This window comes from Heterodontus francisci, chromosome 37 (assembly GCF_036365525.1).
Source record: "Heterodontus francisci isolate sHetFra1 chromosome 37, sHetFra1.hap1, whole genome shotgun sequence".
NCBI classification, from domain to species: Eukaryota; Metazoa; Chordata; class Chondrichthyes; order Heterodontiformes; family Heterodontidae; genus Heterodontus; species Heterodontus francisci.
Genome location: NC_090407.1, coordinates 45,006,644 through 45,034,117, shown reverse-complemented (window position 1 = coordinate 45,034,117; position 27,474 = coordinate 45,006,644). Strand labels below are relative to the sequence as shown.

At 43.1% G+C, this 27,474-nt stretch overlaps 1 long non-coding RNA gene across 1 annotated transcript; it reads right to left on the bottom strand.

The window, feature by feature from the left end:
• Positions 1 to 620: 620 nt before the first annotated feature.
• On the bottom strand, positions 621 to 5,555 carry LOC137352273 (uncharacterized). The gene is made up of 2 exons (XR_010969664.1): positions 4,065 to 5,555; positions 621 to 2,021 (listed from the first exon to the last, which is right to left on the bottom strand). It is a non-coding gene; the product is annotated as an uncharacterized lncRNA (long non-coding RNA).
• Between the last annotated feature and the right edge of the window lie 21,919 nt (positions 5,556 to 27,474).

The following is a 27,474-nucleotide window of genomic DNA, read 5'->3' as shown; positions in this document are numbered from 1 at the left end:
GGAGCCATGTCTGCAAAGGATTCCCCTTATCTCCAATAAGCCACCCCTCCATCTGAGCCAGTTCAATGAACAGCGGTGGCAGCTGGGACTGGTGCAAGATCCAGGTGTCATGGCAGCTGTCTGAGAAGTGGTCACACATTCACTGCAAACATCTGTGGTGTTCACATACCAGCTTCACCTAGATTGAAAGGGCTTCTTTAATGGTGATGTCTGTAGGTGGTAGTCTGGCGGGAGGCCTGATGGCCACATGAGTGCAGTCTATGAACATTACAACCTATGGTTCACCGGCAATGGTGCCAGAACCAATGGCCCTCTGGGCCTGGCTGTGAGAGTCCGTCCTGAAGCAGACATACTCACTGGCCCTCCAGTGCAGGGCATTGGTGACCTCCCTGATGCAGCAGTGCACTGCTGACTGTGTGACCCCACAAAGGTCGCTGTTGGGCCCCTAAAAGGCTGCAGAGGTGTCAGGCTTGAGAACCGCTGCCATTATGAGGAACAAAGGCATGGGATGTCCACCAGAGCCCATGGGCGGCAGGTCATCCTTGAGCAGGGCACAGAGACGTGTAAATCTGAGTTCTTTTTGCCTTCAGTCTGGTTCAGTAAATATACCGAGTCGGATGTGTAGGTAAAATCAATTACTTTATTTGCGCAGTCGCCAGCGGACTTACTCTGAGAACAGCGGCACTGACTCCACCAGAGTCTGTCGGGTCCCCCCCCAGAGTAAGTGAAGTTTGTGATACAGGTACTACTGTTTATACATTAAGATTCATGCTACACCTCCTTGTTTAACCAATCAGTGCGGTACAATTCGACTTCACCCACGTGGTGACATGCAGTACATCTGTTACTGAGGTTACAATACACTCCATTCTCAATACATACTTGTTACTAATAAAATATTGTTTTGTATCAGCAAGATTAAAAGAAAACAGACATTAAGACAATTAGCAAAGGAAGAGGAGTTAGAAACAAGATACTGCTTTTGCTTCCCACAATTGTCATAAGTCCTGGGATCCTGTAATCTCTATCAAGTCACATCATGAAGTAACACCAAGCAGCAACAGTATACAGTGATAGTGTGGCCTTTCATTCCTTATCATCACTCACACAGGGATGGCCAGCATCTCTCACAGGAATCCATTTGTTCCAAACCACAAGGAGTTACACAATCAAGTCATGAATGAACAAATGTCCTTGCAATTACCAGTGCCTGTAAGTTTATACGATCTCACACTCTCAGCCTTTACTTTTAACTATTTCATTGCAGTTTCTCAAGCTTTAAATCATTTCATCAGAGCTCAGCAAAGTGACTACTCCTAACTTGGCTATATTTCCCATCTAGCATAGTGCCATGCCTTTCTGCTCACTTCCACATTCCCCCCTTTTATCATTCTATGATAACCTTCTCTCTACTGATCAACGTATATATGATTATATATATTCACTAGGATTATATGGATCTATTTACTCAAATAACATTTAAACAGTATAATATAAAAGCAAATATAAAAAACTCAGCAACTGCTGAATCTGAAGGGTAGGCTGAGCCACCCTCTAACAAGGGGGCGTGTATTAGCCTGGTCGGTATGTTTTTCATTCTAGCCTTTCCCTAGGATTGTCATGTCTGGGTGATAAGAAGAGTGCTGTTGAAGTACAATGTCTCGCTCTCTCGCTGTACCAGCTGCAAGGCCAAGTTGCCTCTGCAGCCCTGAAGTTATGAAGTCATTTCTGATAAGCTGTCCCTCCCTACAGCACTGAAGCTAGCTTGTTAGCAGTACATGACTGATTAATTGTTTCATCTTAAATGTTCCCATGTAATTCTGTTCTTAAAAATTCTAAAATCTAAATTCTGTTCTTACAGTCCCCCCTTCGATTATTCAAAACATTTTTAAAAGTCAATCCCTTGATCCCACCTAGGTGCCTTTAATGGTCTCTATTTGTCTAGAAACAGCCTTCAACACCCAGAGGGGTCGCACTCAATACGTTGCCTGCTTGTGCCATAAGAGGGGCCTGCGGGAACTCTGTAAAGGCATAAGTTTTGCAGGGGCTTCAACGATCTGCTTACAAAATAAAAGGTGGTACACTTGTACAATTACAATTTCATTTGCAAAGCAAAAGCATAAGCAGTGTAATATTGAAGAAAGCACAATTTAAACATCACTATTACACAATCAATCAATTGTGCGAACATAATACAGTCGCAATTTCATTCTTAGAGTATACTGATCTTTCACTAATTCATTTTAACAATATATGAATAGGTTATACATTTACCCTTGTGTGGCATAACTAATTGCCTATCCATTTATAGAGTAAGTTCGAATACAGATTGCTTTTTCGGGTAGCTGTCCAACCTGTGTTCATACATCCTCTTACATCGCCTAATTAATTTCTAAAGTTGCCAAATTAAGTAGGTCACATATAACACCATGATACCCAAAACCACTATCAGGATATGGGAGATAATTCTAAACCAGGGGTGTATCTGCACGTCAGACCCCCAGTTCCATAAGTCCTCCTGCCATCCTGCCAGGTAGAATCATTTATCTTGTCAATCTCATCTTGTTGCATCTTCGACTGTTGTTCCAAATTGTAGTACACTACAGCAATGACTTCTAGCTGCTGTCTCTCTTTACCCAAGCGTGTGGGCAATGGCTGAATAGTCAAATCCTCCTTAATACTTTCTGTCACAGTTATTGTTTCTGTCTTTTGCTTATGTATCTGTACCAACTCCATCTTCCCTACTCGGGTTGGTATTTGTGGGTTGAACCAAAATGTACTGTTGCTCACCGGACAAGTCCGTTTATGTCCATACTGGTACTCCTTCACTGTGGTGGTTAAGCAATATCTCCCCTTTCCCATATAGGCCACATGGGTTAGCTCTGACAATGCTTTCCTAGTCTCCATGGTGTAATTTACAGTGGCATTAAACCCACATTTTGATTCTGCCGTTTTAGATTTAGGATGAGGACGTATGACCACCTGGTTTTCCAGACTACACTCAGACAATGGACAATGTTGTTCCAATTACCTCTTTTCCAATTTCCATAACATAGGGTAAAATATCATTGTATTTTATGTAATCTTTCCCCTTATCACTCCTGTATTTTCTACTTTGTATAATTGCATCCCTAACTTATCTCTCAGAATTACAGGTATTCCCAACACTACTCCAATACTCATAGATCCTGTATTTACACATTCCTGATCTTTCCATACTTTAAATTTTCTGATTTGGCACCTGGTAATTTTATCATTTGTGTGACTAGTTAAGTATTCCAATTGGGTGTCATTGATCCAAACTGGCACCTGTCTTGCATCAATTTGCCTCGAATTTTCTCGAATTTGTTCTAACATTCACAAACTGTATGTACTACAAACACTCTCATTATTTGAAATGTCACTGTTCACTAATATTATATGTTACTGGTTACTAAAATAATATTTCTAGATAGACAAATTGTCTCCCTTGCCTTTGCTCTGGTTTTCATCCTCCTTCGCTGCACATAGCGCCTGTATGAACAGCAAGCTAGTATGCCCCATATTATGGCCAGTATTAACTGTATTTTACTATGGAGGCACCGATATTGAATCTGGTAGCAACGTCATTAACTATCCCACTCTTTGTTCTATAAAGCTGATCCTGGCCTCTAAATCTGGTGGCACCCATGGCATCAGCAGCCTGCTGCATTACAATCTTACTTAATACACTATTATATTTCTTGCCTGTTCCGTACAATATCCCGGCATTTGAGATATTGACCAGGGCAGGCACAATCTCATGTTTAACATTATCATACAACGCTTCCCCTGGGCTCGATGTACCCACACACATCCATGTTCCTTTCAACTTTCCTTATCATCTGTTGCCCAATGGAAGGGGCACAAACAATTCCAAAGACACAGCTCTCAGTTACCCCTTCCCCTTTCTGTCTGGTCACGCAGTTAGCACGGTCATCTGTGGAACACCGTACACACTTCCCATCCAACATGTTGTGCAATGCCCCGTAGTTCATATAGTCCATATTAATACTCCTTTCATTAATCCGTTGTGCATCCACTACCGGGTCTTTGTTCTTCCTCTCCGGATATTAGCATCAGGCCCCACAGCCACTGCAGTCCGGTTCTTTCCCATTCGCCACTAGTGGTTATATCTGTAATTTAAACACATTGCCCTGGTGGTCACCAGGTGTTAGTACTTGTCCATGTTGTGAGTATCCTCCGATGAGGGATACATGTCTACCTGTGGGGACCGAACATGTCCTGGGGAATCCAGGAGTTAATTTATATTCTTATCATCTCTACTCTTTTGAAATTATCTATATGGTCCCGTTGTACTCGGGTTTTGTTCCCCACAATCCTTGCCCAGTTAGTAACCCATCTAATAATAGTCCAAATGCCTATTAATACTACCATTATTCCCTTGATTATATTTTTTTTAGTTGGTACCATGTATTTCTATCGGCCCTTCCCTTTACCATTACTTTGCCTTCCACAACAGGCACCTTTGTCTGTTCCTCTATCATGTTTCTATAGAACCTCCTGCCTCACCTTATGCAGTTGTCTGCACAGCTCCTTCACAAATCTTTAACTCTTTCTCTTGCGGGTCCTATTTCCTCACTACCTGCTACGACATACCTTGGCAGTCTCATCACCCTTCCTGTCACCGTATTCATCAAGTCTTTCCTACTTTAGCTACACCACTCTGTCCTTTTTGTTCCTTTTTCAAAATATCCTTTACTAGCTGACTAAAGGTTCTCACATTCTGGTCCACATTTTCCAAATCTATAGTATTGACAATTGAAGTTCCCGTATTAAGGACTGTGGCTGCGTTATTCACTAAGCTACGTTTATGTCTCTTTCCCTTTATTATTCCCTCATTACCAAATTCCTGTCTCAGCAATTGTTACAGTAACCTTGTACAACTCTCGGTTCTTAGGGCACCAGCCAGGTAGCTGGATATCTGAGATATTCAATATTACCGGTACCAACTCAAGCTTTATGTTATCATATACAATTTTATTAGTTTTTATTATCGCAAGTCCATTCTGTAGTCAAGGCCGGGCAAGGGAGACCAGTCACTTGTGGCTGTTGGGTCGTAACCTTACTCGTTAGTAATTAAAATGTGGGGGTAATCGGGGTGATTGGAGCTTGTTGTCTGTTTGATAAATTTTGAATGCTGGTTTGATTGTTGGCTCCTTCCCTTGTACACCCCCCCCAATGATTTTGACACAAAAGGTCCCTTGAGGGCCTTTGCTGTCAAAAGCTGACACACCTGGTAGATTAAATTGTCCACTAAAATAAAAGCAAAATACTGCAGATGCTGAAAATTGTGATATTTGATGTCTGCAATTAAGGTCTTAAATTCTCAAAGCTGCTGGATCTTTTGCCGTGGCATCAATTCTCACATGGCCTGTCGTCACCTGCTTAAAAACAACCCACAAAGAATCCACTGTGGCTCTGCCCCTGAGCCCAATGGGTTAATTTGTCCAATTCTATCTGTCAATTTAGAAATTTAAAATTGAACAATGTCCAATATGTATAAATTTTACTCTCAGCAATGCAAAATTGTGCGGTGGATTAAATGGAAAAACAGCAGCTGCAGTGGGTTTTTTTTCTCCAAGGGGCGGAGCAAAATCGTCTCAGCTGCGTCACGTTACAAAACCTTTTCCTTCTCTGATCGGAAAAAAACCACACTCCATTTTAATCTATTTTTTTTCAATCCTTTTGGTATCCTTAGGGTTGCTCGCCTTTGAAGTTGAAAATGCCACAAATGCTTCCGCTGCTTTCAAAATAACAAATCACATCTGCACACTTGCACTGGTATTCCACTGTCATGCCACATATTCTGAACTCTCAGGTGATTTTATCAAAAGACCAAATATCAGCGGTGATGAAAAGGGGGGGTGCTGGTGGTGTTTATCTGAGATCTTTGCTTACCTCCCCCTGCAGGGTCCTGATGTCTCTGGTTATGGACAGACTTTCAAATGTAGCTCTCTTTAAAAACTCATAGCTCCAAGAGAAAACTATCAATTGCTAATCTTATCTACACTTTCCTGACATTCACTGGAAAATTCGAGGCTTCTTGGAAATTAGCTGTTTATTTCACTATTTGTTTATCCCCAGAATTCCTTCATTAGCGCTTGCATCAGCCAGATCTGATTGCCAATTCCCATTAATTATAATTCTATTTCATTTTGAGCCCTGGAGAACCTTTACAATTAATATTAATAATTCCTTAAAACAGAAATCAAACATTTCCATTTGATTCCATTTGATTCCATTTGATAGTGTATATTGTTTATGTTTTTTTTATACCTTAGATGACATTTTAATTCCTTAAATAACTTGCCAAATTAAACTGGATTTTTGACATCTCAGATTATTCCAAATTCAAATAACAGTAAATTTCCCTTTGAATGCTTTAAATAACCACTCATATCAATTAAATTTTGTTTATCGATTCCAATTTCTTATGCCCAGACTTGGTCGTACTTTTTGTATGTTAAAGACAGAAGTGCTTGCAACTATCTTTCCTTCTCAAGCACTTTGTCTCATTGATAAGGATGGTTGCAGCAGGGTTAATTTCTTGCTTGTCTCCAAGGGGGCGGAGCAAAGCATTCTCCGCTGCGTCGCTTTACGTAACCTTTTTTTAATGGAAAAGAACTAAACTCCATTTAAATGTTTTTTTTTTATCCTTAGGATTTTCAAACAACAAAATCTTTAGTAACATTATCAACTTCAAAGGAAACCATCTCCATCAGGAAAGACAGCATTTTAGATTAAACTCCAATTGTTTCCAAACTTATTTTTTTGGCATCTTTTATAAGAGGTTTCTAATCCAAGGATGATTATTTTTTTTAACAAAGATGATTCCAAATTCCAATTCACTGCAATAATATTTAAAATCAAACCTGCCAATGTTATATGAACGAGTCCTCTGTCCGGAACCGAAGACTCCTCCAAAACATGAAATAATAAACTTGAAAGTTCATTGTGGCAACAAATGAAATTTCCAGTTCTTCAACTTAAACAGGTCAATTAACCTTAACAGTATTAATTCAATTCAGACTTATTAACTTATACTACTTATTAACTACACACAGAACAGAATAGCATGTGCTTATTTTAAAAGATAGGTAAATTATGTCATTTTCTTGTTCATCAGGCGCCTTTTCAAATGACTGTAATAAAACCAAAAACTAAAGTAAAAGTTATTTAACATTCTTAACATAAAATATTTAACACCAGCTTCTTCTTTCCTATATCTCCTTTGTTTATCCTTCTCTCCATTAGACCAATATCCAATTCCTAACATTTGCTACTTAAAACAGTCAGTAAAACATGTCTTTAATTTAAACTCCAAAAAAACTAGAACAGATTTTAAACTGGAACTCCAATTAAAGCAGGAGTTGTAAACTTCAAATTGGATTTCTGCCAAACATCTTCAGACCTTCAAGGCTGAAGCTTATCTCTTAGAAAATTGTTCATTGCCTTTTCACAGTTGCAAAACCAGCTTTTAAAATCAAAATAAAATTTTAACTTAAAATATAATTCAATTTTATATCCCATTCCTGGGTGTACAACACTAAATCGAAATGAACACACTCAACAATCACTTTTCACACTCATTCAATTCCAAACAACTTTGAAAATTGATTTCTGTAATGGGTTACGAATTCAAAATACCAAATCTCTTTCAAAATTCCCTTTCCCGATGTCAAGGAACCCACACAGGTTCAACTAATTCACAACCAAAACATGACTCAAGGTTCCCACAAAATATACACTTGTAAAAATAGAAAAAGTAACAGACTCATTCTCTCATCATTAAGGCCAGACAACAAAGAGTTAACGACAGTCAGTTTTACAGAACACAAGTTGTACAGAACAAAGACACAGTAACTTGTTTTTACTCTAAAACATACCTATCTTTAAAACACATATTTACCGTGGCGCTTCTGCGTCTTTCTCAAGTGGGCAAATGGACGTGGGTCGCCTTTCTCCAGAGAACATGATTTACTTGTCCCCGGGGGCAACCCTTCCTCCCTACAAGCCGTCAAGCCCATTCTTCCTCTACTTTCTCAAACCCTCGTTCTTTTCTATGAATCAAGCAGCATTAAAACGAAAGAAAACAAACGACACAAGAAAACGAATAGACACAGTAACACAAACAAAGGACGAACCACACACAAGGAGACGAACATGGGACAGGGAATTTTTAGAGTCTTTTGGTTTCCCCCTTCACTAATCGGTATTCCTAATTTGAGGGCGTTTTCGTGCCAACTTGATAGGAGGATTCTATTTTTTTCCTCCTGACAATATTGTATCCATAATCCAATTAATTCTTTGGCCCTATTGCCTTTATTTTGTTTCCAGATTTTTTCTTGGGTTTTTTTTTAAGTCACTTCCAAATCTTTTGTCCCCCCCAAGGGCCATTGGTCTATTAATTTCTTATTTAAGGCTGCCGATAATTGTCTGAAGTCTTTCCCTTTATCCGGATATTTATCACACAGTACTTGTATGGGCAGGATGGATCACTTGTATTATCTAAACAGTTTCCCATATTCACAACTATTATCACAAACTATAATTACAACTATTATTACAAACTATTATTACTTACAAATTATCTAAACAGTTACTCACAATAAAAATAAAACCTTAATCTCAGTCGTTCTAAAACAACCTCGCATAACCTTCAGTCGCGACCTACTTTAACCTTCAGTCGTAGTCAATACGACCTACTTTAATTCTACCTCAGTCCCCATCAGCCGTCCTCTAAAGAAACAGACTAAACCTGAGTGTCAGCCGTTCTAAAACGACACTGACTTTAATCAACCTTCAGCCGTAGCTTAATACGACCTACTTTAACCTTAACCTCAGTCGTACCTACTTCGACTGACCCTTATCTTTTCTAATCCGCCAGACTGATCATTGATCTCGTCCAGACGATCTTACCTGACCATAAGCGAGTGATCAAACTTTGATCGGACTACGAGACAGGGGAAAACCGGCGTGGTCACACATCAACTACTCACGTCGGGGGCCCATTTCCTCTCTCTCCGTCCAACACTAGTCTGATTCTGATTTCGCTGATGATCGGCGGTCGTCTGTTGAGATCCCACTTCTGACACCAAAATGTAAATCTGAGTTCTTTTTGCCTTCAGTCTGGTTCAGTAAATATACCGAGTCGGATGTGTAGGTAAAATCAATTACTTTATTTGCGCAGTCGCCAGCGGACTTACTCTGAGAACAGCGGCACTGACTCCACCAGAGTCTGTCGGGTCCCCCCCCAGAGTAAGTGAAGTTTGTGATACAGGTACTACTGTTTATACATTAAGATTCATGCTACACCTCCTTGTTTAACCAATCAGTGCGGTACAATTCGACTTCACCCACGTGGTGACATGCAGTACATCTGTTACTGAGGTTACAATACACTCCATTCTCAATACATACTTGTTACTAATAAAATATTGTTTTGTATCAGCAAGATTAAAAGAAAACAGACATTAAGACAATTAGCAAAGGAAGAGGAGTTAGAAACAAGATACTGCTTTTGCTTCCCACAATTGTCATAAGTCCTGGGATCCTGTAATCTCTATCAAGTCACATCATGAAGTAACACCAAGCAGCAACAGTATACAGTGATAGTGTGGCCTTTCATTCCTTATCATCACTCACACAGGGATGGCCAGCATCTCTCACAGGAATCCATTTGTTCCAAACCACAAGGAGTCACACAATCAAGTCATGAATGAACAAATGTCCTTGCAATTACCAGTGCCTGTAAGTTTATACGATCTCACACTCTCAGCCTTTACTTTTAACTATTTCATTGCAGTTTCTCAAGCTTTAAATCATTTCATCAGAGCTCAGCAAAGTGACTACTCCTAACTTGGCTATATTTCCCATCTAGCATAGTGCCATGTCGTTCTGCTCACTTCCACAGACGTGTCACCACCCTCTCTATATGTGCAATCTCCCCTGACACTGGTGCTCTGACATCCGATGGCATGTCATGTAGGGCCTGTCGATGCACGGCAACCGTAATGGTGAGCTCCCCTTGGGGGCTGCTGCTCATGACCGGGGGCCTCTACATGGATCGCACCTGCCTGTTGATATTGCCTCTGGTGCATACAGATCCTCACGAGCAGAGGATCACACAATGTAGGATGAACCATACCTATGTGATAAATAAAGTTGAACCCTGCATGTATTCGAAGGTTCCTAACAGGGCATGGATTGGTGTTGACAGGTATATCAGCTGCTTTCTTGGATCAACCATGTGGCGTGCCATGGCATTGCCCATCTTAGCCAACACTCAGCGTGGCACGGCATGACCACAGCAAGATCCTATCAGCTGAATCGATTGCTCCCACCATCCATAAAACCTTAATGCTCCTGCTCTTTCTGACACACTCTTCACACAGGGTGCCTAGTGTGCCATTGCCCCCTCATAAATACAGAGCGTACACTGTTAATGGAGGGATGGTACATGGTACCTCCCTTCCTGCCAGCACAGCTTTCCCTCCAGTAATCCAGACCCCCTCCCTTCCAGAATGCAGAGTTAGACCCCTGCATATCCCCCCCTCGCTCCTCCCTTCCAGAATGCAGAGTTAGACCCCTGCAAATTCCCCCCTCCCTCCTCCCTTCCAGAATGCAGAGTTAGACCCCTGCATATCCCCCCCTCCTCCCTTTCAGAATGTAGTTGGACCCCTGCATTACCCTCCTCTCTTCCGTAATGCAGAGTGGGACCCCTGAATAACAGAACTTACCTTCGCTGGAGACAACTTCTGCCTCAACCCGCCGGCTTTTCAGATCATGAATGGGACAGCACGTGACAGCCACCCATTCAGTAAAAAATCAGGAAGTGTCAATGGAGAGGCGGCGGGCTGCATAATCAGCATAGGTGAGTATTCCTTACCATATGCTAATTGTGGTGCTGCCGTGTGGTTGGGGGGGTGCTGCACCGAGGTTCCGCTGCCACCAGTAATATGCGGCGGGCCCTTCTCGGCCTCATGAGTCGAGGCAGGCTTCTCCCCGCAACATTTTAACGGTCCCCGCACCGCGACCCGCGGCATCAATGGGCCGGAAAAATTCAGCCCCAGATCTCCTGTTCTCAAGCACTTTGTTTTGGGAAATAACAAATGGCCTGAATGAGATAAGGTCCATTCCTATTGAAAAGGAAAAGTCTTTAATCTTGACTATGCTGTGGCACTGAAAGTGTGCAGATAAATTCTTAAATTCTAAAAGCTGCAGGAAATGTTATTGCACTTGCAGTTACTGTGGGAAAAAATCAAAAAATCCATTCTGCTCAGAGCCGAATGGATTAATTCATCCAGACATACTTGACAAGTCAAACACTTAAAATTTCATAATGCCCAATATCTATAAATTTTCATTCAGCAAACTAATCTTTGTGGTGAGCTGAGCTAACAGCAGAAAGGGTTAACTTCTCTGCTCGTTTTAAAAGGGTTCGAGCAAAGCTCTCAGATGGGTGTAATACCATCATGCAAGAGTTTTTCTCCCAAGACATTTTTTTTAAACAAGACAAGCTCCAATTGTTTCGAAACACCTCTTTTTTCCAAATACCCTTTTTCTTTTTTTTACAGTTTGAGTTCAAAATACCCGGGATTGTTCGAGGCTCAAACTGCGTGTTTTCATATTCCAATTAGCAGTATCCAATCTCAAATTTTTTTCTTTTTTAATGATCTGTTTGAGTTGTGACTCTGGCCAGCAACTGCAACACAAACTTTCATTGATCGAAACATTTATTAATTACATTTCCCTGTTAATCCATGCTCATAACTCTCACTGTTAGTTTTTTTTTAAAATTGGAAGTGCTGAAACTACGACCTCAAATTCACAATTTCAGGAACAAAAACACATTAAAACTTGAAGCACACAAAAATCATTCACGCAAATCCTTTTATTCTACACAGAAGCAGGATCTCCATTATGCTGTACACTTTACGTTGTCCATCCTCACAATGCTCAGTTTTGCTTTAAATACAACCTTACTTTATCAACTAAACACCAAGTAAAATAGCATGTGTTTTTTTTAAGTTACGGAAAGAAAAACAAGTTACATCACTTGTCTTCTTTCTCCAGGCACCTTTCAAATCCTTGTAATCAAAACTAAAGATAAAGTTAATTATCACAAATAAACAAAAAGCAATGTTCTTTCACACAAAAGAAAATCACACAGCAATGCCAAACATTCACACATTGCGCAGCAGAGTTTTTGCAACCTGTAAACTTTCCACAGCTTCAGGGAGATTCAAACAGAATTTTCCATTCTCCCTCATTTCATCGTAACTTATCCTTTTCCACACGTAAACCAACTCCCAATTCCTGATGTTATCTGCATTACCCATTCTGTACTGATTCAAAATCTCAAACTCATTATCACCCAAACACATTGCCTCCTGCAAAATTCTCTTTTATCTGGGAGAGATGTGACAACACAATAAAATCCCAACATGAATTCCACATCCCTTGAGATTTACAGTTCTCACATTTAACTTACCATTGAGTTCCCACAGATCCTCATTTAAATTTTACATAATATTAAATTGATCACAAGTCGTGGGAGTCAGTTGCCAGCATTCGCCAGAGCTGGCGGGCAGCCATAAAGACAGGGCTAAATTGTGGCGAGTCGAAGAGACTTAGTAGTTGGCAGGAAAAAAGACAGAGGCGCAAGGGGAGAGCCAACTGTGCAACAGCCCCAACAAACAAATTTCTCTGCAGCACCTGTGGAAGAGCCTGTTACTCCAGAATTGGCCTTTATAGCCACTCCAGGCGCTGCTTCACAAACCACTGACCACCTCCAGGCGCGTATCCATTGTCTCTCGAGATAAGGAGGCCCAAAAGATTAAATTGACATAGGCACACTCTCGATAATCACATTCACACTTTCTTCATTCCAAACAACTTAGAAATATTGATTCCTGTAATGGGTCCCACAAAAATATATATGTGTATAAATAGAACAAGTAACAGACTCATGCTTTCACCATTAAAGCCAGACTACAAAGTGTTAATGATGGTTAGCTCTACAGAACACAAGCTACACAGAAAAGGACATCCATTCATGGAAGCTTCCAACATTCATACAGACTCGAATAAATGACACAGTAACTTTCTTTTCCTCACTTTAAAGTTCCTACCTGAGTTTTATTTTCTCAGTCTCATCTTGCCTGCACCATCACTGATCACCATCAGCCAAACTGCTTTCATCAAGGCCTGCTTACAAAAGGACCCCTGTGTCCACTGTCCTGCCTCATTTACCAGATCAACCCCCTTCAGGATAACCTGAACCCACCTCTGTTTGAGAGGTAGTTTCCCTGCCACGTACTTTGTGACGAACCTACCCATTGTATGTTCTGCCATCACCTTCAAGGGTCCTGGCTGGTTCACCAAATTCTGTTAGACCTTTTACCCAGTCTAAAGGTTCCAGCCGTTATGAACATACATACAAACATAAAAATTAGGAGCAGAAATAGGCCATTCAGCTCATAAAGCCTGCTCCACCATTCCATAAGATCATGGCTGATCTCCCTGTGCTTTGAATTCCACTTTCCCATCTACCTCCAATAAACTTTGATTCCCTTGCCTAACAAGAATCTATCTACCTCTGCCTTAAAAATATTCAATGACTGCACCTCCACCACATTCTGAGGGATTGGGCTGTATTTTACGCTGCCCCAGCAGATCGGATGGTGGCGTGGGGGCGGCATAAAATTGAGCCGGAGGCTCCGGGAGGCCTACCACCCTGCTCCTGCCTCCAGTGAACTTTATGGTAGTCAGGTGGGACCCAAGACGCCCCCTTCCCCCAAACGACCACTCCAGCCTCACCAGGAAAGAACCAATCCCCCTGGTGAGGCAAGCCCAACTTAGCTCGTCCCCAGGCTCCATGGCGTTGGCCAGGCTGAAGCCCCAGCAGTGGCCACCGCTCCTGGCCACCGCCCGCTGATTGGCCGGCAGCTCACTGAGGCAGGACCTCCTCCCTCAAGTGGGTGGAAGTCCTGTCTCAGGACAATTAAAGCCCGGGGACCCGTAAAATGCGGGATGGATCCCCGGTCTAGGCAGAAGCGTTGGTGGCGAATTCCCGTCCACCTAAGGTAAAATCCAGCCCATTATCTTTGCTGCTTTCCAGTCTGATGAAACCTTCCAGAATCTAGCGAATTTTGAATAATTACTACCTCATTAGCCACCACTTTTATGACCCTAGGATGAAGCCCATCAGGACCAGGGGACTTGTCAGCTGGGTATCAATGGCACAAGACGACTTGGATACTGTTCCGCTCGATGTGGTTCACCTTTGTTATACCACTAAGCAATAGTATACATACATGATAATAACAGTTGCTTAGCAGCTCTACAAGCCAGATTCCGGCCTGGTGGTCAGTCTGCTGGCAAATCTTCCATGTGCGTCTTCCAGATGGATGACCACGTCACCCTAACCACTACAGCAAAGATGCTCCTGTGGGCTCTTTCTTTATCCCATTTTTTACGATGTCTCTGTTCCATATAAGGTAAAACCTGTTTTTTAACTCCTTCAGTGGTCTGCAATTACCTCACTGTCCTTTCGGAAAAGCAAGATATATAGCTACAGGCCTGGGCCTCATGTCGGAGTTTCTAGGCCCACTGCTGCAGATAACAAAGACAGTTTCTCTGCTCCGTTATCTCTGGCACCATTTTATCAATCTTCAGCCTGGTGCAGACCGACATGTTTTTTTAGCTCTTAACGAGCAAGGCCATTCGTCTCCCAAGGAGGACCTGCAATCAACAAGAAGTGATCATCCATTGGTAGTTCATGTATGATAATCTCTTGTAACATTATTGGTGTCCTGCTTACATTGTAGTGTTTTTTATAACTAACTTTAGATTGTGTAGTAGTTGTGGTTTGAATTTGTCTTGAAGATACAATAAAATTTTATCAACAGAACTTAGGTGGCCTGTGTAATTTCTCACAAATCTCAAGTAAAAGAATCCTGTTGACTACAGGAGCGAGGCCTTACTTCCCCTGCACTGATACAGGTGGCCCACAATGCGTCAAGTCCCAGTAGCACTCAGGCACCTAGAAGACACAGGCCACAGACACCTTATGCACTGGAGCAAGGAAGTCAGCAAACTGCACAGGGAAAGCACCAGGGAGAAGTGACCGTAAGCAAGACCGTAAATGCATGGACTGGCACTTGGGGTTTCACTGGGTGACACTTATTAATTAAATGCAGAAGCTTTTAATGTCTTATAATAGTTAAAGGTCTTGACAGTAAATGTATGATGACTCGTGTATTTACTTTTGTGCACCAGTTGACAGTGACCAGATATGGAATGACATACATGGGCGGTCTGTAAAAGTAAGTACCTCAAGAGCACCTGCGTTGATGGAAGGTCTTGGCAAATAATGCTCTCGGATGCAGAGAGATGGTAAATGCCTGCAATGAAAGGTTAACAAGGGAGAGAATTTCTTGGTTCGGTGCCCCCTTGCACTTGTCCTCATGTGAAGCATTTGTTGACCAGATAGTCACAAGTCTCCCTGCCGTGTTGGCCCCCATGGCATCATCTTCATCAGCTGGCACCTGTTGAGGCGCCTCATGCTCATCCTCCTCCTCTGAACATGCTGCTGACTCAGTGTCTCCCTCGGGCTCCAACGCTACGCCACTCTGGAGCGTCAGGTTGTGTATTGCAGTCGACAATGATGTGAGATACCCTTGGGGGCGTGTATTAAAGGTTCCCCCAGATCTATTGAGGAATCTTTACTGCATCTTCAAAAGGCCAATGGCCAGACCAATGATGGCCCTTGTAGCTAAATAGCAGCAGTTGTATTTGTCCTCTGCCTGTGTGTTGGGGTTGCATACAGAAGTCAAAAACCATGTCTTTAATGGATAACCCTTGTTCCCATGTATCCAGCCACAAAGACACTTGGGTGGCCTAAAAAGCTGAGGCAATTGGTGAAGTGATTTATGACTTTAACCCCTTATCCACTAAAACAAATCAGACATACATCCCTATGAATCTCCTTTAATTAAGTTCAAGCCAGACAAATTCTTATAGACACTTATTTGGGTCCAAAGAATTGAACGAGTTTTCCCTCAAAGAAAGAAAACTAACAGAATATTACCATCTTTCAGATAGCCTATTTTTAATAAGTATGGCTAAGTCATAAATATCCCAGATATTATAAGGGTCTGGGAAACTCTCTTCGATATGTACCTCTCCACTTAAAGAGACACAGAGAGGGGGTTCTTGTTGTTGTATACAGAATACTGCACAAGACGATTTATTAACTTTTATATATTTAGAGTCATAGCGAGATACATCACCTAAACAGGCCCTTCAGCCCATTGAGTCCATGCTGACCATCATCCACCCATTTATATTAATTCTATATTAATCCCATTTTTCCCTCTCACATCCCCACCTTCCCTCAATTCTCCTACCACCTACCTACACTAGGGGCAACTTTTTACAATGGCCAATTTACGTATCAACCCACAACTCTTTGGCATATGGGAGGAAACCAGAGCATTGGCAGGAAACCCACACAGTCACAGGGAAAACTTGCGAACTCCACACAGGCAGTACCCAGAACCGAACCCGGGTCACTGGAGCTGTTACGCTGTGGTGCTAGCCACTGCGCCACCCTTAAAAAATGTATTTAAGAATTTAACATATAATACACTTTTAAGTGGATAAGTATATCACAATTTCAAATATTACTAAGAGATGTAACACATAATCTGATTTCTAACATAGAATCTAAAAGTTTAACTTTTACCTTAAATTACCCGAGTAAACCATAGGGTGAGAAGTATTATTTGAGGAATTCAACACTTCCAATTTTTGCTCCAGATACCCTCATATTTATACTGTTTCTAAGGTGTGATCGGATCTTTTAGCATATAGGTGTTACCTTTCTGTGTGTGTTTTACTTGCATTCAAGATCCATATTTGGGAATATCATTAACTAACACCTCCACTTAATGCTTTGATGGAATTCCACTGTTCTTGAAGTTGTGAGCATCCATCTGATCAAAATATTTATAATTGTGTTTACTTCTCTGTTTTTGTAAGCACTCTTTTAATGTATTATTTGATTCCCTATAATTGTGGTTTATGGTAGGTTGACCCCTCTTTGTGGGCCAATCTGCCTACATTTACCAACACCATCAATTAATTAAATTTATGACTACCTTCTACTGATTTTTTTTATTCATTCATGAGATGTGGGCATTGCTGGCTGGGCCAGCATTTACTGTCCATTCCGAATAACACTTGAGAAGGTGGTAGTGAGCTGCCTTCTTGAACCGCTGCAGTCCATGTGAGGTAGGTAACCCACAGTGCTGTTAGGAAGGGAGTTCCAGGATTTTGACTCAGCGACGGTGAAGGAACGGCGATATAGTTCCAAGACAGGATGGTGTGTGACTTGAAGGGGAACTTGCAGGTGCTGGGGTTCCCATGCATTTGCTGCCCTTGTCCTTCTAGTTGGTAGAGGTCGCGGGATTAAAAGGTGCTGTAAAAGGAGCGTTGGTGCATTGCTGCAGTGTATCTTGTAGATGGTACATACTGCTGTCACTGTGCATCGGTGGTGGAGGGAATGAATGCTTAAGGTTGTGGATGGGGTGCCAATCAAGCGGGCTGCTTTGTCCTGGATGGTGTCGAGCTTTTTGCATGTTGTTGGAGCTGCAGTCATCCAGGGAAGTGGAGAGTATTCCATCACACTCCTGATTTGTGCCTTGTAGATGGTGGACAGGCTTTGGGGAGTCTGGAGGTGAGTTACTTGCCGCAGAATTCCGAGCCTCTGACCTGCCCTTGTAGCCATGGTATTTATATGGCTATTCCAGTTCAGTTTCCGGTCAGTGGGAACCCCTAGGATGTTGATAGTGGGGGATTCAGAGATAGTAATGCCATTGAATGTCAAGTGGAGATGGTTAGATTCTCTCTTGTTGGAGATGATAATTGCCTGGCACTTGTGTGGCACGAATGTTACTTGCCACTTATCAGCCCAAGCCTGGATATTGTCCAGGTCTTGTTGGATTTCTGCAGGGATGCTTCAATATCCGAGGAGTCGCGAATGGTGCTGAACATTGTGCAATCATCAGCGGACATTCCCACTTCTGACCTTATGATTAAAGGAAGGTCATTGATGAAGCAGCTGAAGATGGTTGGGCCTAGGACATTACTCTGAGGAACTCCTGCGGTGATGTCCTGGAGCTGAAATAATTGACTTCCAACAACCACAACCATCTTCCTTTGCGCTAGGTGTGACGCCAACCAGCGGAGAGTTTTCCCCCGATTCCCATTGACTCCAGTTTTGCTAGGGCTCCTTGATGCCATACTCGGTCAAATGCTGTCTTGATGTCAAGGGCAGTCACTCTCACCTCACCTCTTGAGTTCAGCTCTTTTGTCCACGTTTGAACCAAGGCTGTAATGAGGTCAGGAGCTGAGTGGTTCTGACAGAACCAAAACTGAGCGTCACTGAGCAGGTTATTGCTAAGCAAATGCCGCTTGATAGCACTGTTGATGCCACCTTCCATCACTTTACTGATGATTGAGAGTAGGCTGATGGGGCGGTAATTGGCCGGGTTGGACTTGTCCTACTTTTTGTGTACAGAATATACCTGGACAATTTTCCACATTGTCGGGTAGATGCCAGTGTTGTAGCTGTACTGGAACAGCTTGGCGAGGGGCGCGGCAAGTTCTGGAGGACAGGTCTTCAGTACTATTGCCAGAATGCTGTCAGGGACCATAGCCTTTGCAGTATCCAGTGCCTTCAGTCATTTCTTGATATCACGCGGAGTGAATCGAATTGGCTTAGGTCTGACATATGTGATGCTGGGGACTTCAGGAGGAGGCTGAGATGGATCATCAACTCAGCACTTCTGGCTGAAGATTTTTGCAAATGCTTCAGCCTTAGCTTTTGCACTAATGTGCTGGGCTCTCCCATTATTGAGGCTGGGGATATTTGTGGATACTCCTCCAGTTAGTTGTTTAATTGTCCACCACCATTCATGGCTGGATGTGGCAAGACAGTAGAGCTTAGATCTAATCTGTTGGTTATGGGATCGCTTAGCTCTGTCTATTGCATGCTGCTTCTGCAGTTGGGCACGCAGATAGTCCTGTGTTGTAGCTTCACCAGGTTTGACACCTCATTTTGAGGTATGCCTGGTGTTGCTCCTGGCATGCCCTCCTGCACTCTTCATTGAACCAGGGTTAGTCTCCTGAATTTATGGTAATGGTAGAGAGGAGAATATGCCGGCCATGAGGTTACAGAGTGTGGTTGAGTATAATTCTACTACTGCTGATGGCCCACAGCGCTTCATGGATGCCCAGTTTTGCATTGTTAGATCTGTTCAAAATCTGTTGCATTTAGTACAGTGGTAGTGCCACACAACATGATGGAGGGTATCCTCAATGTGAAGATGGGACTTTGTCTCCACAAATATTGTGCTGTGGTCACTCCTACGAATACTGTCATGGACAGATGCATCTGAGGCAGGCAGATTGGTGAGGAAGAGGTCAAGTTTATTTCTCCCTCTTGTTGGTTCCCCCACCACCTGCCGCCGACCCAATCTAGCAGCTATGTCCTTTAGGACTCGGCCAGCTCGGTCAATAATGGTGCTACCGAGCCACTCTTGGTGCTGGACGTTGAAGTCCCCCACCCAGAGTATATTCTGTGCCCTTGCCACCCTCAGTGCTTCCACCAAGTGGTCTTCAACATGGAGGAGTACTGATTCATCAGCTAAGGGAGAGCGGTAGGTGGTAATCAGCAGGAGTTTTCCTTGCCCATGTTTGACCTGATGCCATGAGACTTCATGGGGTCCAGAGTCGATGTTGAGGACTCCCAGGGCAACTCCCTCCCCACTGTATACCACTGTGCCACCACCTCTGCTGGGTCTGTCCTGCTGGTGGGACAGGACACACCCAGGGATGGTGATGGTGGTGTCTGGGACATTGTCACACGGGACATTTCAATGTTTAACCTCCAAGTCCCTGGCAATAGAAAAACTGAAACACAGAAACACTGGTTCACGTTCTATTGTAACAGGAACCTTGAAAGACCTTGAAATTTTTAACTCTACCTTCTTAAAGGGGAATCTCAGTGAGTCTTTAAAACTGATCATTTATTCAATCTTTAATTCTATATGGTATAATATTTTAACTATATCTAAATTCTACCTAATTAAGTCTATTATACCAAGATTCCATCACATTGGGATGGTCTAAGGATGTAGGAGTCCTGGCAGATTTCCGGAAACCTCGTCCACACCTCCATGATCCACTTATGGTTGTCGCAGATGACTTGAACATTTAAGGAGTGAAGGCCTATTTTGTTCACAAAGGCACCTGACTGCTCTGAGGAGCCTTGATGAGCACATGAGTGCAGTCAGTGACCCCCTGCACCTGGAGAAATGCAGCCATGGCCCCGAAGCCAACTGCCCTCTTGGCCTGACTGGTCTGATAGGTTATGAACTGATATTTTGTCCAGCCTGATGGTACCATGGCTCACTGACTGAGAAATACCACATAGATCTTCAGACGATCCCTGGAATGAACCATAAGGGAAAATGTTGAGTGCCAACATAACCAATAAGGTTACAGGCATTGAGTGTCCACATTAACCCCTGCTCCAGAAGAGTGTACAACTCCGCCACGATAAGAACATAAGAATATAAGAAATAGGAGCAGGAGTAGGCCATTCAGCCTCTCGAGCCTGCTCCACCACTCAATAAGATCATGGCTAATCTGATTACACCCTTTTTTAGATCAAAAATACGTCTAGCTCAGCCTTGAATATATTCAATAACCCAGCCTCCAATACTCTCTGGGAAAGAGAATTCCAAAGATTAATAACCCTCTGAGAGGAGAAATTTCTCCTCATCTTAAGGAGACCAAATCTGTACACAGTACTTGAGGTGTGGTCTCACCAATACCCCTGTACAGTTGTAGCATGACTTCCTTACTTTTATGCTCCATTCCCCTTGCAATGAAGGCCAATGTTCCGTTTACCTTCCTAATTACTTGCTGTACCTGTATGCTAACTTTTTGTCATTCATGTATGATGTCACCCAGATCCCTCTGCACTGCAGCATTCTGCAGACTTTCTCCATTTAAAAAAAAACATTGTTTTTCGATTCTTCCCACCAAAGTGGGCAACTGCATATTTTTCAACATTATACTTCATCTGCCAAATTTTTGCCCATTCACTTAACCTATCTATATCCCATTGCAGACTTTTGTGTGCCCCTCACAACTTGCTTTCCTATCTATCTTTGTATCATCAGCAAATTTGGCTATAATACACTCAGTCCCTTCATCCAAGTTATGAATATAGATCATTAATAGTTGAGGTCCTAACATTGCGCCCTGTGGCATCACACTGGTTACAGTTTTTCCACCTGAAAATGACCCATTTATCCTGACTTTCTGTTTCCTGTTAGCCAATCTACTATCCATGCTCATATATTACTCCAACACCATGAGCCCTTATCTTGTGCAATAACCTTTTATGTGGCCCCTGATCACATACCTTTTGGGTATCCAGATACACTACATATAATTTTTCCTTGCTTGTTACATCCTCAAAGAACTCTAATAAATTTGTGAAACACAATTTCCTTTCACAAAACCATGTTGAGTCTGCTTGACGCTGGTATGATTTTCTAAATGCCCCGCTCCTAATGGATTCCAGCATTTTCCCAATGACAGACGTTACGTTAACTGGTCTATAGTTTCCAGTTTTCTGTCTCCCTCTTTTCTGGAATAGGGGTGTTACATTTGAGGTTTTCCAATCTGCTGGCGCTGTTCCAGAAAATGGGAATTTTGGAAGATTCCACCATCTTCCTGGGAAGATGCAGTCTTCGTCGACATTGGTGCTCGGACATCTCCATGAAGATGATCCTCTGACTGTACACCCTTTGAAATGTGTAGTGCCTTCTTTGACCATGAGGCTTCCTTCTTGCCCCCAGGAGTCTTCCTCATACATGCCCGATGGCTTCCTCAACCCACTGGAGCTCTCTTGTTCGCTGCATAGCTGCTCCCTGTGGCTGCATCCCCATCTCTGTGCCACTTTCCTCCTCACTGCAGCAGTCAAAGTCTGAAAGCATATGTGCACAAATCATTGAATGTGGCAGAGTATGTTGAAAAACAGTTCATAAGGCATACAGGATCCTGGGCTTAACTTTATACAGGCACAGAGTACAACATAAGCAAGTTATGATGAACCTTTAACAAACAGAAGTTCGGCCTCAACTGGAGCATCGGGCAGTCTTTAACTGACCTTGTGGCGTGAGAACAAACACAGGGGCCAGTAAAATGGTATGCAAGATGAAGCCTTCACTGCAATGAACCTCTCAGGAACCTTGGTCTGCCTCCAGTGGATGCTGTGGGCCGGGGAGACATCTTTCCTCTAGCAGCATTTTACTTTGGTCCCACCCTCTGCAGTGCCTCCAAACTTGATTGTGTCACTTCTTTAAGATACATCCAGCAGACAGCTTCACAGTATGGTTACCAGTTCCCTCCACATGTCAACTGCTGCTCAGATCTCATCTCCTTTGAGTAGGCAAGTCTCAGAGCCTCCAAGCATCCTGTGCTCCATTTGTAAAACTGGAAAATACCTAACAATTTACACTTTAACAACCTTAATTACCTACCCACCGCCGATGTGTCTCCCACTGATCCTGCCTCGGTAAAATTGTCCAGTGGCGGGAAGTCATTGGAGAGGTCGCCTATGTGGGCGCATACCATTTTACTGGCCCCTGTGTTTGTTCTCACGCCACAAGGTCAGTTAAAGACTGCCCGATGCTCCAGTTGAGGCCGAACTTCTGTTTGTTAAAGGTTCATCATAACTTGCTTATGTTGAACTCTGTGCCTGTATAAAGTTAAGCCCAGGATCCTGTATGCCTTCAACATACTCTGCCACCTTCAACGATTTGTGTACATATGCCCACATTTTATATTGCCTCTCCTCGTCCTTCCAGTAAAATGAATCACTTCACACTTCTCGGCATTAAATTTCATCTGCCACGAGTCCACCCATTCCACCAGCCTGTCCATGTCTGATTAAGCCTATCGCTATCCTCCTCACAGTTTACAGTACGTCCAAGTTTATTGTCAGCTGCAAATGTTGAAATTGTGCCCTGCACACCCAAGTCTAGGTCATTAATATAGGCCAAGAAAAGCAGAGGTCCCGAAGCCAGCACATGGGGAACTCCATTATATACCCTCCTCCAGTCCAAAAAGCAACCGTCCACCACCGCTCTGTTTCCTGTCACTCAGCCAACTTCATTTCCATGCTGCCACTAACCCCTTTACTCCATGAGCTTCAGCTTTGCTGATAAGCCTGTTATGTGCCATTTTATCAAACGCCTTTTGGAAATCCACATACACCACATGTTGGGATGGGGAAGTTCTCCCAATGAGTTGTTTGCCAATCACCTTTACTCTGTGTCTTCTACTTACCAACCCTTATGCTGCTGGAAACAACTTTTCCTTATTTACTTTCTAAAAACTCTTCATGATTTTGAACAACTCTATCAAATCTCCCTTCAACATTCTCTGCTTTAAGAAGAACAATCCCAGCTTCTCTATTCTTTCCATATATCTGTATTCCCCCATCCCTGGTATCATTCTAATAAACCTCTGCAACATCATCAAGGCCTTAACATCCTTCCAAAAGTGTGGTTCCTGGAAGTGGACACAATACAGCACCTGAGGTCGAACCACTGATTTATAAATGTTGAGCATAAATTTGTGTTGCTGCACTTTATGGCCCCTGTAATAACTCAGAGGTATGTTTGGAGTGGAATGTGTAATATCATTGGAAAATTCAGAATATTCAGCACGTCTGCCAGTAGAATTTTAAATCAGCCTCTTCATTATCATTTTACTTCAGGATTTGGTGTTGATTGTGTGGCAGTGGGTATGACGAGGACTCACATGACTAAATCTCAACTCTAGCATTTAAAGCACCAATCGGAAGATGGAAGCTGGAGGAGTTTGGAGGTTTTGCACAGAGACAGCAATTGCAGATGATGGACTTGGGATTCTCAAAGGGTTGTGGTGTGCTTTAATGACGCTTTGCTTGATGTACTGCTGGAGGTTGTGAGGAGTCAAAGAGTCAAAGAGAAATACTCTTCCCCAGTGATGGGGAGGCAGTGGCATAGAGGTAATGTCACTGGATTAGTAATCTAGAGCCCAGGCTAAAGCTCTGGGGGCATGGGTGTGAATCCCACCACAGTAGATGGTGAAACTTGAATTCAATTAATAAATCTAGAATTAAAATCGAGTTTAATGATCACCATAAAATCATTGTCGATCATTGTAAAAACCCATCCTTTAGGAAAGGAAATCTGCCATCCTTACCTGGTCTGACCTACATGTAGCTCCAGACCCACGGGAATGTGGTTGGCTCTAAAATGGCCTAGCAAACCACTCAGTTTAAGAGCAATTAGGGATGGGCAATAAATACTGGTCTAGCCACTGATGCCCACATCTCACAAAAATTTTTTAAAAAAACCTCACACAAAGAAGATGTGGCTGGAGGTGGTCCAGGACACCAGCAGCAGGAGTGTAGTGTCATGCTCATGGGAAGCGTACAGCTGCACATTCATCTACACCCTGCTATGTACATCACTCCTGTGCTCACTCTGCCTCCTCCAGCCTCCTCCAGCACATCATTCTGCAAACCCACTTACCTGGCACACCCACCCATCCATCACTTTCCAAACACTTCCTCAGATCCCCATCTATTCATCCGCCTCTGACACTCACCCTCATCCTTATACATTTTCCTCTCCCTCATACTCACCCTTAACATATGCACTGCATCCATTGGGTGCAAACATGCCAGTAAACTCATTCATACATCTCTTCATTATCTCATTGCAGAAGGAGAGAACATGGAAAATGAGGGAGAGGAGGAGACGCTGGAGATCAGCATCATCTCATCATCCCTAGCCACCAGAGATGGGGAAACAGGGACCTCTCAGATCCCTGGTGACATAATTTAATATTAGCCACCCACCTATCATACAATTCTCAGTCATATTAATGTGATTTCAGTTGTGAATGAAATATGATGATCTTCATAATGAGAACTTGCAAAATTCTTACCTTGCCAATGCACATTCATATTTTTTCTCTCCACCATGACCTTCATGCCTGCAGCAGAGTTGCTGGAACTCACTGATAATGATTCCTCAGAGGAGCTGATTCATTCTGAGGATGCACCATCACAGGATTTGTACAGACCAGGCACCAGCTCAGTTACACTTCGGTGGGACCAGTCAGACAGACAGTTGGGTTTTCACCTGGTGACTTACACTTCAGAAATCCCTGGTGCCAGGGACTGTTGTGGAGAGACTGTGTCAGAGGGTGCAGCCCTCTCCAAGCTCTACTCAACTGGACACAGGTGCTGTACGCCAGTGGCCTACCTTATTGGTCATGCTGTATGTATTTACACGCATCCAATCCAAAACCTCCTTAGTCTGTTTAGCATTGATCCCCTTTCTGATCTCTCCCATTTCTGGTCTATTCTTTATTCTAACACTGTTTGCCCCTCCCAGTCCTCTCTGCACCTTATATCTCCTCTCTAATGCTTCAATCTGGACCTCCTCTCCATGTCACATTAGTTTACACCCTCCTCCACTGTACTAGTTAACCTTCCTGTGAGGGCATTAGTCCCAGTCTTGTTCAGGTGCTATCAGTCTGCCTGTGTCTCTTGCCCAGGAACTGGTCCCAATGCCCCAGACATCTGGACCCTCACTCTTGCAGAAAAGCCTGCCTAACCTCCCTGATTATCTAATCCCCTATGACCACTGCATTTCTACACTTTGCTCTGCCTCGCCGTGCAGTCATTTTCTCCACGGTGTCTTGGATGTGTTCTAGACTGCACTGCCTCAAGGTGTTGTCACCCTCACTGGCATTCAGGATTGAAAACTGGTTTGTGAGGGTTACACTCCCAGAGGATTCCTGCACTGCCTGTCTCTTCCTTACCCTGCCGGATGGTCACCCACTTACTGTCTTCCTGAACTCTCTGTAGCTGCAGGGTGAGCACCTCCCGAAACTTTCAGCATCTGGTATGCCCTGCAGAGATTTCCAAGGACACAAGAACAAAAAATAGGAGCAGAAATAGACCATATGGCCCATCGAGCCTGCTCCGCCATTTAATATGATCATAGCTGATCTTGGGCTTCAATTCCACTTTCTGCCCGCTCCCCATATATCCGAGACCAAAAATCTGCCTACCCCAGCCTTACATATATTCAATGATGGAGCATCCACAACCTTCTGGAGTAGAGAATTCCAAAGATTCACAATCCTTTGAGTGTAGCAATTTCTCCTCACCTCAATCTGGAATGATTGACCCCTTATCCTGGGACTGTGTCCCCATGTTCTAGATTCCCTGACCAGTGAGAACAATCTCTCAGCTTTTACCCTATCAAGCCCTTTCAGAATCTTATATGTCTCAATTAGAACATCGCTCATTCTTCTAAAGTCCAGAGAAAAGAGGCCCAATTTACTCAGCCTCTTATCATAGGACAACCCCCTCATCCCAAGAACCAATTTAGTCAATCTTCACTGCATTGCCCCCAGTTCAAGTATATTCTTTCTTAAATGTGGAGACCAAAACTGCACACAGTATTCCCAGGTACTGTCTCACCAAAGCCTGTACAATTTTAGTAAGACTTCTTTATTCCTGTATTCCAATTCCCTTGCAATAAAGGCCAACATGCCATTTGCCTTTCTAATAGCCTGCTGCACTGCATATTAACTTTGTGCAATCCTTGTACGAGTACCCCCAAGTCTCTCTAAACATCAACACTTAACAGTTTCACATCTTTTAAAAAATGTTCCGCTTTTCTATTTTTATGACCAAAGTGAACAACTTCACACTTCCCTACATTACACTCCATTTGCCATCTTGTTGCCCACTCACTTAACCTATCTATATCTCTTTGCAGCCTCTCTTCATCCTCCCCACATCGGGCAGGCAACACAGCCGTCAGAACTCCTGGTCCTGGCTGCAGAGAACAGTATATATCCCCATGACTATACTGCCTCCTTTCACAACCACATTCCTCTTCACTCCCCCCACTGAAATGGCATCTTTCACCATGGTGCCATGTTCAGTCCACTCATCCACCCTGCAGCCCTTCTCTTCAACCACACAGGTAGCAAGGACCTCGTACCTGTTGGATAAGGTCAGGGGCTGAGGCTCCTCCATAACTACATGTTGATTCCCCTTACCTGCCTCACTCATAGTCACACCCTCCTGTCCCTGACCATTGGCCATCTCTAATGTTCTTCCTACTCGAAGGGGTGTGACTGCCTCCTGGAACAAAGTTTTCAGGTAACTCTCCCCCTCCCTGATCCTCCACAATGTTTGCAATTCAGTCTTCAGCTCAGCAATTATGAGTTGAAGTCGTGCAAGCTGCAGACACTTACTGCAGTCATGGT